This window comes from Crocodylus porosus, unplaced genomic scaffold (genome assembly GCF_001723895.1).
Source record: "Crocodylus porosus isolate Cpor-Errol unplaced genomic scaffold, CroPor_comp1, whole genome shotgun sequence".
Lineage (NCBI taxonomy): Eukaryota > Metazoa > Chordata > Crocodylia > Crocodylidae > Crocodylus > Crocodylus porosus.
The window spans coordinates 2,084,839-2,099,804 of record NW_017728921.1 but is presented as its reverse complement, the minus strand read 5'-3'; the positions used below and the strand labels follow the sequence as shown (position 1 = coordinate 2,099,804).

Below are 14,966 nucleotides of genomic sequence, written 5' to 3'. Positions count from 1 at the left end.
ATAGGAGAGCTGGAAATAAAAAAAAAAAATACCCCCCAAGAAACAGGAGTCCTGACTCCCAGCCCCTTCTCTCTAAATGTTTTCCGCCTATAAACAAAATCTCTTAAATGGTGCTGTTGACTATGCTGAAACTTGTAAGGCCAAAAACCTGTCTTCCATTACTCTAGAAGCTGCTTTATAATTGTAGAGCGACTGGATTAGTGATGAGACATCCCCTCATGCTCTGACCAATGTCACAGTTCATATTTTATCCAGATTTATGTAATGGGATTTAGGAGCCTCTTCTGCATTTCCCGCCTATGGTAGTTAAGACTGTTGCCATCTGCTTAATCCCTTCAGTGAGTTTATAATATGTTTTGTGTTATCAGAACTGTTGATATCTTGTCGTTTCCTGCAGTGGTGTCTCCAACTGCACTCATTGTTTCCTTGTGCTCAAATGTTTGCATTTACCACTTGCATGAGTTATGACCTGTTTGTGCGCACAAAACCAAACCTAGGAGCATGGGTGTATCAGAGGAGAAAGTTATGTGAAGAACCTATACAAAGGGATCCACAGACCTGCAAGCTCCAGAGCTGGACTTTTTCTCTGGTAGCACAGAACAGTGATTTAGCAGGTGAGTCAAATGAGGCAAGATGTATAATCATATTGATCTGCCAACCAAATTCCTGCATGACAGGTGCCAGCCATGGTCGTGAAGTCTAATGGAGCCCAGAAGCTGCTATAATGGTTGCAGTGTGGCTCCACTACCACTCTGTAACTGGATAGGGAGAATTCTTCCCTTTGTCACAAGGAGCACCCTGCTCACAACTGTGGTGTTCAGGCTGCAGAAACAACGTTGATTGTCAGTAACAAACAGTAATTTCACAAACAGTTTTCCATTTAACTAGTTCTGTAGGTTTAGATACCCAAATGGGGAGGCATATGGAAAGCTCCAGGCTGAGGACTATGGATGACATTATTTCTTGAACACAGTGGAACTTTCTACCATGAGGCAAAAGCACATTCAGCCAGATGGAGTGTTTTTGGTGCCAGCCCAAGACTGTGGAACAAACTCCCACAGGACCGTCATCAATCTTCCTGCTTCTGTCTTCAGGTACCAGGTATACTTTTGCAACTTGCCTTCTTAAATGTAGATGTACAACTGTTGTCCAAAAAGCCCAGCCAAAAAAAACCACAAGGCTGTAAAATAATGTTCTTCTGGAGAAAGAATAAGAATAAAAAAAATATGACTCATTCAGTCACATTGTTAACACAGTACGTGGATGGAAGATTCGAGGGTAGAATAATAACCTGTTCAGGATAAAAAAACCCACGTAGGTTGGATAGTCCTGGATTAGGTTTCTGCTCACAACAAAAACTAGACTGGTCACTCAAACTCTGGTGGCCTCTTGGCTGCCTCAGCCCCAAGAGTGTGCCTGTGGTACAGTGCCCACTCGCCTGTTGGTCAGCACATTGGTAGCCTCAAACAGCGGTGATGCTTCTAGATGGAATAGGAGTATTTGTGACCTAAACTGGATCTAAATGGAGGGAGGAGTGGACTAAGGATAAATAGGGCACAGATCCAGCAAAATGCCAGCATTCCTCCGGGTCTGCTTCCTGACAAAGCTCTCCCAGACTCCCATTTCTCTTCCTCCTACTGCCAAGCACTTTAATTTCCTCCTAAGTGAGGCTGCCCAGCCCGCCCCAGCAGACAAAGCTTGAACAGAGCATGACTGGCATTCTGACATCCCTCCTTGGTTTAGCTGAAAACAATTACATGATTCTCTTTTTTTTATAGAAGGGCTGTATCTTTTTTAACTGCAGCTGGATTGAAACCTGAGCATTTTATTTTTGGTCACAATAAAGTGGGCCAAATTCCCCTGGGTAGAAATCCAGTGTAGTCAGTGGAGTTACCACTTGGCTGAATTGATGTAACATGCTTAGAACGTCCTTTGGGATTGTTCAGCTCTAAATATCAGGCAACTAGAAACACCTACAGTTGCCAAGCATTGTGATGTTTGGCACTGGCATGTGGAGCATCCCCATGGATTTTTTTTTAAACGAGTGAGGTCCCTTGTTAATAGTGTATCATTGTTTTCTTAGGTTTTGCCAGGCCTGTGAACTCCTGGATTAACTCTAAAAAGCCTGGGAACAAGCCGTGTTGTCAGAATGTCTTGCTTAAGTCAGGAATTTTATTCTAGCACCCTCAGCTTGGTGTCTATGGCTAGAGTGATAACTGGAGGAGGAGGAAAGCATAGACTTCTTAAAACAAATTGTCTGTTATCTAAGAATTTCCTGGATTTTTCAACTTCTTTCTTTACACTTTGTTCTTGCCTTTTTGAAAAATCACTGTTTAAGTTCCAGTATTATTTATGGAAGCCAAGCTGTTACAGTTTCCAGATCTTACAAAGACCTTTGTTTGCAGTTTCACTACCTGATATAAAGTCCTGGCTCAAATTAATCAGCTAAAAGGGAAAACCATGTTAGAAGTATTTAACTGTCTCGGACCAAAATCCTAGCAAAACCTTGCCACTATTTTCATAGCACACAGCAGCCAGAAAGCTGCTTCAAAAAGAAAATTGGAGACTCCTGATACAGGAAAATTCTTGGATGGCACAGATCTAGCTACACCTTCTCATCATGTACTCTCCCACTCTGCATGGGGGGTTGCAGGGCATATGGCATATAGCAACAAATCTTAAGCTAATGTAGCCGTCCCTGTGGGACCACAGCGGCTGGTAAAACTTTTAGAGACAACTTTAGGTGGCACCAAACTATCCTAGGGACAGTTTCAGCCATATCAGAATTGGGAGATCAGAAAAGCAGTGCTAATATGAACTCCATTTAGGATTAATCCCTACATATTACTTGACTATAATGAATTCATCCCTGGGCAATAAAGCCCTGAGATACTAGTTCACCACTATGCTGCATCTTGTATAGTCATTGGCATCTTGCTAAGTGGGTATAAAAGGCCACTATTCACATTTGGATTTAATTATATCAGATGCAGGAACCTGCTGCTCCTATCTGGATACAACTTCACTAGCTTGAGACTCAAATCACAAAATGCCTCCTGCATAGCAATCCTCCATGAATCCCAACTAAGCTGTACAGAATTTTAAGTGTATTTTCTTAGGCCCTGTGAAAGGTCACTAAATAGCCAAATTGTGTGCTCCTGATTGGGCTGTGTGATAGCAACTGCATCTTTGGATCTGGGGAGGAGGCCCATTTCCTAACTCTTACCAGACTCCTTAGAGCTTTCCCTGGGAATGACTTTAGATTCACTATGAAATAATTAAATCAAAACATAACTATGAACCTATGGATCCAGGTTCTCCACACCCTAACACTTTCTGTTACCATTTACAAGTGCATCAAATGAGTGTAAAGTGGGCAAAAAACATTACTAACATATAATACTTAGTATGCACAGCTGTACATGACTGCACAAGGTGCTAGGCAGTGCTGAATCAGTCCCACGCTGTTTCTATAACTGATACCTCATCTGTTAACAGCTACGGGGTATAAATGCTTGGTGCCTTGAAGGAGAGAGGGAGGAGCGATAAGTCATCTCCTCAGTCCCTTCTTTCATGTATAATCCCCTCTCCTCCTGCTTCACACACAGCTCAGTGAGTGGGAGGCATACTTCCTTCCTACGGGTTTTTCCTCTAAAGTTGTCACAGAAAAGTGGTTTTCCCTTCTGGTGCTCAGCAAGAACCCAGTGTTAGACTCAAGGGGGATATAATCAAATATCCAGCCTGGGTCCATATTATGTAGATCTCTGAGAATTCCCACTGTCTGCTTTCAGCCTACCTAAATCAGGCTTTCACACTAGAATGGCAATGCTTGACTCCTGCTTCATACTGGTGTCAATCCCTATACAAGATGCAGGGCATCCATGAATCTGGGCCCTGGATTCTATCCTAGGCTTTGCCACTGACATGATTGTAGGATCTTGGGCAAGTTTCTTAACCATCCTTTGTCCTTGTGTGCAGGACTGAGGTCTGCTGACAGTGCTGTGTCAGTTAGGAGTGTGAAAAAAATACACTGGTAGTGGCCACAGGTGTCCAGATGTGGATGGAGGCAGCTTCGTAGGAGCTGGCAGAGCTCTGGTAGAAATGTGACTGGCAAGGCAAGGGGATTGGGACTGAAGGAGGACAGACTTGCATGGCCATTCCGGAGGCACAGAGTAGGCCTTTCTGAGCAAGAAGACTAAGACTAGGACTGGGGCTGTCCAAGCGAGGAGAGCAGGACAAAGGAGCTGGGAGCTGGAAAGGTGACAGTTTGGAAGGGACAGGACAAGTGGGGTTGAGTTTGCAGGGAATGGGCGGAAGAGTCTCTGCCCACTAGGGCATGTTCTCTTCTAGAGTATAAAATGGAGCCCAGGGTTCCTGTGCTGTGTCATTCCCCTGCAGTCAGGACACATCTCTGAAACAACGGCAGTGTGTCGAAGTCTGTCCTGGAGCTGGTCCACTCTAGAAAACGACAACCTGCTACTTACTTGTGAGTTATTCCAGCGACACAGTTCTGTGCAACAGAATTAAAGGTTGCAAATCTTCTGATGGTCCAAATCAGCATTGGAGGGATGCCACACAGGGAATTGACTGGTTTCTTAGCTGTTTTTTTTTAGTCTAGAGACATAAATCTACACATGCACAAACTGCAGTAAAAATTGTTCAGATTACATATTTTAACTAAAAAGGTAGAAAATGTCAGAACTGAGACTAGAGTCCTATGGCAGAACAGCATAAGATTATGTGCTTGGTAACTGCAGACTGTCTCAATGCATATAAATGAAGGAGATGAATTAAGGTTGCACAGGCCACCTTACTTTTGGCATTTCCTAACAACTGACTGTTTGACGTTGTTAAGATTGCAATGTTCTTTCAACCTAGGGCTGCATTTGTCCATGTTGTAATGGCACTCCAGCAAGAACAAATTTGGTTCACAATAGCTGGTTTCTTCTCATGCCACTATATCCAGTTCCATTCCTTCTCAAGTGTGAAAGCTGATTTAGGGTGTCACTTTGTGAGTAGGCAGTAGGTTACTTTGTCAGATGCCCTGAAAGAAGAAATTGGTGACACACTAATTCACCTTTCCTTTGGGTCATATGGGCATGGGATATATCCATTTGACCTTGAACAGATGATCTTTATTTAGTCCTCTAGAGGAAGAAGGGAAAACCTACATTCCCTGTCAATGTGTCCAGAGGAGGAAAATTCCTTTTTGTAACCGTCATGTAATGAAGAAAGTACATGTGTCACCTGCACTATATTCTTATTTTGCAATACAAATGTGGTTATAAACTGATTGTTCTGCTCCTGCTTCCTCAATACAAAAGCTTTGCAATGATGATAGGTTGCCTTTCCCTGTCACTGCTATTCCTGGATCTCAAAGTACTCAAACAAGTAAACTTTGGGATCTCCTGGTGAGGTAAGTATTGGCACCATTTAATTAGAAGTGAAATCAGGGCACAGGGAGTGACTTATGAAAGTCACACAAGTCTGTGGCAAGCTTGAGGAGAGAACCCAGAGTCCTTGATCTCATCAGGTTAGGCCTATGCTGTGTCTCTGATGCATCTTGGGAGGAAAGCTTCTGGGACTGCCCTCCACCACTCCTACTCACATGTATAAGACCTGGCAATGTCTCAAAAGAGGCCTCACTGCCAAATCTCTGTGTTTGGCAGTTGAGAGTGGAAGCAAGTGGGCAGGGTGTGTTCAGGTGAGTCCCTCCCTCCCTCCCTACATGTGCGGGATTGTGGAATTGAAATGTGCATCTATGTTGTGCATTAACTACTGACCTTTGCTCCCTCTTCCTAGCACCACATGTGCCCATTCTGTTATGAGAACAAACAAAAGGGTATACACTACACCAAGCGGTCCCTGGCATATATATACATACTACAGAACCCAGCTAACCTACCTCCAGATCAGGAGTTACAGAAAACTATTTTGAAGATACCAGGAGCATAAGCGCGTTAGTACTAGGAAATCCTGAGTGCCCCAGTTGAGAGGTTAAGAATAGTAATTGTTTACATTAGGTATTTATGATTCCAGTTTCACTTCCTTATAACATTATGGGTCACTGAATTCATAGAGATGAGTGACTGACCCCTTAATACCTTTCAAACTCTTTACAATTCATCTCTCTCTTTTACAGTGAAGCTTATAGTGAAGAACTGGTTGTGCAGCTACGCAGTGTCCAGTGAGTCTCACCCAGAACACTACATTGCTTCCAGTAACTTTCCAGGGATTGCCCCACAGATTTATAAAGGTAACAACTAAAGTAGAAACTGCCCCAGAAAGTTCATTCACAATTTTGGACAAAGCCTGGTGGGTACTGGGCCAAGACTGCACCACACTAATGGGTTTCGGTGATGTTCGTATAAGAGAGCTGTAGGAAAACTGAGAATTCCCACCGTCTTGAACATGGCACTGATTCACAGGGGTTTGTGCATTGCTGGATCACCTGCAAATGGCACGATGGAAGCACTAGGCCCAAACTGGAATGCTTCAGACCAAGAGCTTGTTAAAGATGGGTAAAAATACCCAGGATCTGGTATAGCCTGACTTTAGCCACAATCTTGCAAGCTGTTTTGCCTGGGCAGGTTCCTGTGCCGAAGTGGAGCCCCACTGAAATCACTGGAGCCCTGTACAGGTACGAGGGTCAGCTTATATGAAGTAGCTTGCACACCTAGGGCCCTTCTTGAAACCAAAGTGGATGACATGTACAAAGACAGAAATCCTGGTGTGGGCTTGGGACAACAGGGCTTAACTTAGTGGGTAGTGGAATACATGGTCATAGTGCAGAGACAAGCCTGGGGAATTAGGCTGCTGGCACCTAGTAGCACAGAGCTGATTGAATACGACAGATTGAGCTTTCACAACTGGACAGACAGGCACCAGATATTTCAATGGAATATTAACAGTTTTGTTCCTAATCATTTCCAAACCTTCCAGCTCAGGCACACTCACCATGACACGTATTTTGGCCCTAGTTAATTATTTTCTATTTTTATGTGATGCCATCTAAGAAAAAGCTGAATGCTTTGTTGGAAATTTCAGTCTGTTTTAAATTCTCTTTAATTATTTAATCCTTCGTCTCTTTCTTGAAACATCTACCATTTAAAAAGCAAATGCAGATCTCTTAGAAATGTTTATTTCTTCCCACTTCATGTGGAATTTTCCTACAGAAAATCAACTGTCTTGAGATCAAGAATGGCTCTTATTCAGTTCTGGAATAGTGACAGGTGAAAGGTGCAATATCTCATGCAGAAGTTGAGCTAGAAATGGGAACTTTATGGGAGCTGAAAGGGGTGGAGGGTCCCTATCTTTCCTATCAGATAACATTTGCTTCTAGCCTGGAAGGCCCTGAGATCTGATGCTGTCACATTTATATGTATAGAAAACCCTTTTTATCTGTTGCTACAATAGTATTAGTTTTAAGTTTTCTTTTTTTCTGATACTTGTGTAGCTGGACTCATGAAAACCAAAACACTTGGTTTAGAGCCATAACGTTTAAAAAATCACCAGGCAAAATTTTGAGACTCTCTAAAATATCTCTAATATTAGCTATCATGAAGTTAGGAACTATGTACTTAAAAGTCCATGTAGTTGGGGTACAGCCACTTTAAAAGGTCTAAAATCTTACTTATGTTTCCACTCATTTTAACTATATAAAGGGTGAGTCAGGGAGACAAAATCACTTGCAATCTGGTAACCAGAGGCCAGAACACCTGCTGGTTTGCTGAGGACCGTATCTATGAAGAATTTGTTTAATACAGGGAAGAAGAAGTGAGATATCTATTGAGAGCTGTTTAGGACTGTTGAGAGACTGATGATGGGGTCCACCTAGCAGAATGGAAAGGTTGTTGGCATATCGTAACCTGGAAAAGACAGTCGAATTTGACTGAATGGCATATGAGCTGCTGTGATGCCTGGGGTGACCATAGGATTGGGAGATGCTCCATATGACTCCACTGGTCATGCTACTGAAGTGAGTATAGTATAGTGTAATTTAACCCATGTTTAAATTAGTTTGACATACAGTCTGGAAGGTCACAGCAGCAAGTACAGAACTAGTCTGATGACTAGGAACCTCTTCCAGAACTGATGGGACATAAATGAGGACAAGGGTGCACAGGAACCCTGGTATGTTCTACTATACCTGTAAAATGCATAGGACACACTGGATACCTAAGGTGTGAAAACGGATTTATTAACAAAAAATAAAGACCTTAAAGAATTATGCAGCCGTCCCACTAGATTGGGACTCGGGAATTCTGTGTTCCACACTAGTTTTTTCCACCAATGATCACTTGTGCTACTGTGTCTGCTTCACTTTTCAATGGTGCCATTCCAGCAAAACACAATTTCAGTGTGTGATTAAGATTTTTTCTATATTTAGCAGAGGCCAGTTATACCAGTGCAATTTGTAACAAAATCAGTGAAAATTGCTTTTAATAATATAATTTTGATCTTCTCTGTGCCTCTCTTTCCCTGACTGTACCGCATCATTTGGAACAAGTCAGTTTTTCCTTCCTGCAAAGGAAAAAAAAAAAAAGGATTCTTTCCATGTTTTTGCTTCCTTATTAAGTATAACAAGGAGTTGGAACTTGGTTGTGTTGCGGGTGTTGCATTTAAGGGATTTCCTTTCCTTTTTCTTTGGATTAGAAATTCAAATTTCTTCTACTCTTGAAGGCTCCGTAATTACTAGAGAATTAGTAAAATGATGATGTGGTAAAAGCCAAGACTGAAAGCAAAGCAACTGGAAAGGGGCTGTTAAAATTTTGTTTTAACAGTATTTTGTGTGTGTGCATGTGTGTGTGTGTGGGTGTATGGTTGGTTGTTTTTTAGCGTATACACTCTTCAGTGACAAATGGATTGCAAAACAATGCTACTTCTTCTGAAAAGACATAGTGCACATACCAATAGGCACTAAGACATCCAATAAAGTCCTCAAGCAAAACCAGACTTGACATTCCTGCCATTTCTAAGGTAAAAACCAAGTCCAATGTTTTTATTAACTAAACTTTGCAGATTATCTTTAAGGAAAGATTAACTTCTCTATGTTACTGGAACAGTTTTGGTGTAGGTCAGCACAGGTTGCATTAGTATTATTGACAGATTGATTTTTTTTATGTCCTCTTCTCTCAAGACAGCAGTGCTATAACTATAAAAAAAAATCCAGATGAAATCATAGCATTCAGGAGGCACTCTTGGTATAAAAGAGAATCAGCAGGACAGACCCCACTGATGTTGATATTTACCAGAATTAATTCTGTTTCTGATTTATTGTCTTTTGATATTGGGAAAGGGATCTTTCACCAAACTGGAGAAAGAGAATTAAAATATGATATTTAACCACCTCTTGATATTTATAGTGATCATTGCATTGATTCTTTTTTAATCCAATCCAGCAGGATAAAAAACTACTAGCACTGCCTCTGTCCTGTGGTAGTCTCCAGAGAATGAGTTGCAGGCCATTTATTCGGATGGCAGAGAAGAAATTAAAATGGGCAGAAACAGTAACAAGACCTGATCTGAAATAAATCATCCAGAAGTAAACAAGGCAAAATCTAACTGGAGACGGCCATGCCTTTAGGTGGCAATCACAACTCCTAAAGGCAAAAAATTATAGACATCTTGTAGGCAAATTATCCATTAAAGAGCTTGCTTTCCTTGGAAGGTTATTGCCACCTAGCAACAGTAGAGGTAAGTAGCATATACCTGTATGTGGTGTTTTTAAAATGCTACTTTCTCTCCTTAAAACCAAGTTCTTGGAAATTAAGCATAATTTGAATGAAAAAAAAATCTTGTTCTCTAAAACATGTAGCAGTCCTGAGAGATGGAAACCTCTTCCTGTTCCCGATCAACCAGAGGACGGTAACTATGCATAAGCTGTTACTATGGCAGTAATATAGGGTCGGAGTGGAAGATGGGAAGTACACTGTAATCTGTATTGCCATGGCAATTCATACAGAATATCTGTGCAGTGAGCATGCATATTTCATGATGCTCGTGAAATTTCCAGCTTATGTAGGGGAACCCAAGTTTTTGTCTGGTATCTGATGGTGTCTCTGAATGACTGACACCCAAAAATCTTATGGGTGTAGGATGAGTATCCCCCATAATCTTTAAAAGTACATCTTTACAGGAAATGCAAGTTACTACTGTGTTTTTAGCTGTGAGTGGCTTCAAGTGACTGGTACCTGATCTATTTAATTTGGGGGTAGATAAAGCTAACCCAGGTATATCATTCACCTAAGCAAACAAATGGGTGCTCTGTACTGTGAATTAGTGACCTACAATCACATTACTTACTCTAGCTACTGTATGAACAGACCTACAGCAAGACATCTCTTTATCTTTTGTAATTAAGAGGTTTTCCGTCATTCTTTCGTGTTTGTATTCTCTGTGATGTTTAGCATACTGTGAGAACCTTGTGGCAAGCAAAACAATTCAGCTCACATTTGGGAATGGCATATGAACGCCGCATACTGCCCCAGGGCTTGGGCCTGAAGGAATGTCAGCTTTGCAGAGCTGATTGTACATGAAGAAGTGAAGTCAGAAATGTGAGGAACCTGTTGACACCACTAAATGAGAGAATAGATGAGGGTTATTAGGCTGCTAAATATAGCATTAGGAGATAGATGTAGGTGGAAAATGATACCAAATGAGAAGGATGATGATTTACACTCATTTTGCACAGGTGTAAATAACTACATGAGCACTGTTCTAGTCTGGTGCTGCCATTAGACTCCCCAGATGAAAGGCCAGATAATCTCCCAGTGACAACCAGTGCAGCTGAACTAGAATAGAGGAGGAAGAATGCATGCTGTAACCTTTCAAAGATCCCCTGGAGAAATTCTGGCTGTTCTAACACAGCTAGTATCTTCCTTGGGTACCTGCTATTCTTCCTCAATTGCCACAGTGCCTGATTGGAGCCTCAGCCTGGTCTTAACGTTGAGGTTAGTCACAACAGGTGAAGAATAAATTGCTGTAAACCTTCCTGGAGCATACACATAGCAAACGGTTGCTATGTGCCAGATTATTTCCAAGAAAGAAAGAATAGATTTTTCAGATAAAATACACTGACGTTACAAAGCCTGTATAAATAGGCCATCTGAATAGATTGAGTTTGTACACAAATGCACAGTAGTGTAACTAAGGCAGAGTGACTGGGGCAGTAGCCTCATTTGCTGATTTGTGGGGGAAAGGGGAAGACAGATGCAAAAATAATAGCTGCTACCGCTGCTGGCTGGATGTGCTACAGCTGGCAGCCATAGCTGCCCTATGCATTGCTGCTGCCCATGGGGCACGGATGCCATGTTGCGCCCCTGCAAATGCACCTTATGTTTCAGCCAGAAACATGGAACTGGTTTGTGAGCTTCCAGTCAGGTTAAAGTTGGGCAGTGTTTTTTTAAGACTTCTTTACTTTCTGTTGCCACATAAAGGGAAACAAGATGCATCTTCTCTCCAATGGAGTGCATTTTGCAGTCTCACTGAAGTGCATGTTGTTGTGCAGGTGTAGCTTCAAGACAAAAAATGTTGCATTGCCTATTTGTTCACATTTCTTCCACTACATACAAAAAAATTAAATCACTCTGAATAGCTTCCTCCAGCTTTTGATCTCAACATCCTCTCATATTCATCTCTCTGCTCATGTATCACCTTAGGATCTTTGGAGGACATCATAATAATAATAATAATAAGAAGAAGAAAACTGATGACAACATCTGAGTCTTTTACATAACACTTGTCACCAGTGGATTTCAAAGCATTTAATAAAGGAGAAATATTCCATTATCCCTACTTCACAGATGGGAAAACTAAAACACAGAGGCATTTAAGTGACTTGTCTGGGGGCATGCAGCAGGCCAGTGGTGGAATCAGAAACAGAAGGAGCCATAATAATAACCAAGGAGCAGTCTTCATCTGCTGTGCACTGGATTTAACTATTTTTTTCCAGCATAAGGGCATCCCAGTATATAGTTTGCTCATTTTTTTTTCCTTAGAGCAGTGCAGTTACAGTACAAAAGTGCTCTGAAAACACCCCGACTGAATTGTGTATGGACACCAGAGAATGGCAAGAGACATCTGGAATGTGTGTGTAGCAAAATCAGAGAAGATCCCATTTCCATTCCTTGGTTGTACATCAGTTATTAAAAACAAACAATCAAACAAAAAATAATTCCCTTGATTAGTTGGAGTCAAACATAACTATTTTAAGTGTGTCTAAGGTTAAGATTATCTTGTGAAACTGGGGTGGGCCTTTGCTCACAGGGTGGCTATGTGCATTCTAGCAACAACGGGGTAGCCTGGTTGTTGTCAGCACATGGTTATTAGCATTTTGCCTTGTCATAATGCAAAGGGATATTTTTGAAACCCGTATGATGAACATGTTATGAAACTATTCCAGATATTATTTGGGGTGAATGCACAAGATGGGGAGCTGGGAGACGCAGTTTCTATTTCCAGTTCTACCCTAAACTATGAATTTTGGCATAGCACTTCACTCCTGTGCATCTCAATTTCCCCTTGTGCAAAAAAAGGATAATATTACTTGACATTCTGTCAGGGTTGTTATGTAACTTAGTTCATGTCAATTCATCAAGTGTTTTGAGATCCTTGAATAGGTATTAAGTAGCAGTTGCATTAGTCTTGCCACCATGATGCACGTGAAAAACCTGTCCAGAACAAGAAAACCATACTTCTAACAACACAAACATTGTTAGTATGATTTTAAATTGACTCTGGAAGAATCTCTAGAGGTTCTAGATGTAGCAACCATAGCTGTTTTTTTTTCTTTCTTTCTTTCTTTTTTTTTAAGAGATGCCTTTTCAATAATAGCTTACAACCTGAAAGTGTAAGTGTTCCAAGAAAAAGTTGAATTCAGGAGCTTTAAAATTCCTCTCAAGCTAGGCATGATAGCAAGAGAGATGTTTCTTAAAAGAACTAAAAAAAAAATCAGGAGTCAGATAGTTCTTTGCAAACCTATGGATCTGCAATAGAAAGGAGGCGGTCAGATAATTTCAGTGTGTATATAAGTCTCATTGACATGGGTGGAAACTCTGGGCGAGCAATAAAGAGAAATAAGTCCCTTCGGCTGGAATCCCTGAGCTTTGACAGATTTATGTTAAGAATTTTTGTTCTTGCAGGGACCAAAAACCATCTGCTGGTTATTAGTGAAGTGAAAACCCCTGCAACTACGAATTCTCATCGTGAAGTACCTGTATAGATTATAGTGGATGGCAGAAAAGAGGTGAGAAAATGGAAACACAACAGATCAATGTGGTAGTTATTCCATTGAAGAAAAATGCCTTCAGGGTTGGCCTGGGAGGTTATATTATTAGAGGGGCATGGCAGCCCTCTACTTCCTTACTATTTTTGTACTGTGTTTGAAGACGGGTGCAGTGCTCCAAGGAAGGAAAAGAGAGGATGACAGATATGAAGTAATTGTATCCATTAATCTTGCTACAGAAATGTTCCCTTTTAAGAGCAAACCTCATGTTTCATTACAGTGTCAATAATTCTTGTAAGGATCTTTGATGGGTCAAACTGGAAGAACTTAATTATTAGACCAAAAGGAACACTCACTCGCTTGAGCTGTGATCACTGACTAATGTTGTTTTATTTCAAGAGGAGTGTAGGTATAGTATGGATGGATTATTTTCTTTGAATAAGAATGTGTTTAAATAAAACCCCAAAACGAAAAAAACTTGGAAGCTTTAACAAAAAAGTTCTGTTGCATTTAAAAGTGACTGATCAGTAATATAAGAAGGCTTTGTCTATATGTGAAAATCCAAGTGTGCCACTTCATTATGGGTTTGATGATGTCAATATTGAATATGTATGAGCTTGGAGGAAATTCTTAACAAACAATACAGAAAATAATAAGAAAACTGATAACAACATCTGAGTCTTTTTATATAATGCTCGTCACCAGTAGATTTCAAAGCATGTAATGAAGGAGAAATATTCCATTATCCCTACTTCACAGATGGGAAAACTAAAACACAGAGGCATTTAAGTGACTTGTCTGGGGACATGCAGCAGGCCAGTGGTGGAATCAGAAACAGAAGGAGCCATAATAGTAATCAAGGAGCAGTCTTCATCTGCTGTGCACTGGATTTAACTATTTTTTTCCAGCATAAAGGCATCCCAGTATATAGTTTGCTCATTTTTTTTCCTTAGAGCAGTGCAGTTACAGTACAAAAGCACTTTGAAAACACCCCGACTGAATTGTGTAGGGACACCAGAGAATGGCAAGAGACATCTGGAATGTGTGTGTAGCAAAATCACAGAAGATCCTATTTCCATTCCTTGGTTGTACATCAGTTATTAAAAACAAACAATCAAACAAAAAATAATTCCCTTGATTAGTTGGAGTCAAACATAACTATTTTAAGTGTGTCTAAGGTTAAGATTATCTTGTGAAACTGGGGTGGGCCTTTGCTCACAGGGTGGCTATGTGCATTCTAGCAATAACGGGGTAGCCTGGTTGTTGTCAGCACATGGTTATTAGCATTTTGCCTTGTCATAATGCAAAGGGATATTTTTGAAACCCGTATGATGAACATGTTATGAAACTATTCCAGATATTATTTGGGGTGAATGCACAAGATGGAGAGCTGGGAGATCCCATCTGGGAGAAAATAACTCCAACTATTGTCATGTCAGAAAAATCTACTACTACTGTTTATATTTAAGTGCCATTTATCTCAAAAGAATGGCTAGAAATTAAGCAATCTCTAGTGCAGTGAAAGTGTTTATATTTTTACATTATGAAATTTGCTTACCTGAAGAATTCCTGCAATTCTTTCTTTCAGCCTGGGTTGAAAGAAAGCCTACAACTAATTTAAATTCCCAGTTTTATTTAGGAATCAGGATATAACCACCTTCTGAGCAGTGGGTTTGTTTGCATAGTGCTGTGTGACTGAGCTGGAAGGAGCTTATATAGTCCATGTGGTATTGACTGAAGC

At 40.8% G+C, this 14,966-nt stretch overlaps 1 long non-coding RNA gene across 4 annotated transcripts; it reads left to right on the top strand.

Moving 5' to 3' along the window:
- Positions 1-604: 604 nt before the first annotated feature.
- LOC109312618 lies at positions 605-13,887 on the top strand. 4 transcript variants are annotated; one of them, XR_002101877.1, is made up of 6 exons: positions 605-1,094; positions 6,143-6,256; positions 8,839-8,979; positions 9,402-9,696; positions 13,143-13,205; positions 13,506-13,887. It is a non-coding gene; the product is annotated as an uncharacterized LOC109312618 (long non-coding RNA). The 4 variants fall into 4 exon arrangements; XR_002101878.1 differs by having other exon boundaries at positions 605-1,101; positions 9,405-9,696; XR_002101875.1 differs by having other exon boundaries at positions 605-1,101.
- Positions 13,888-14,966: the final 1,079 nt, after the last annotated feature.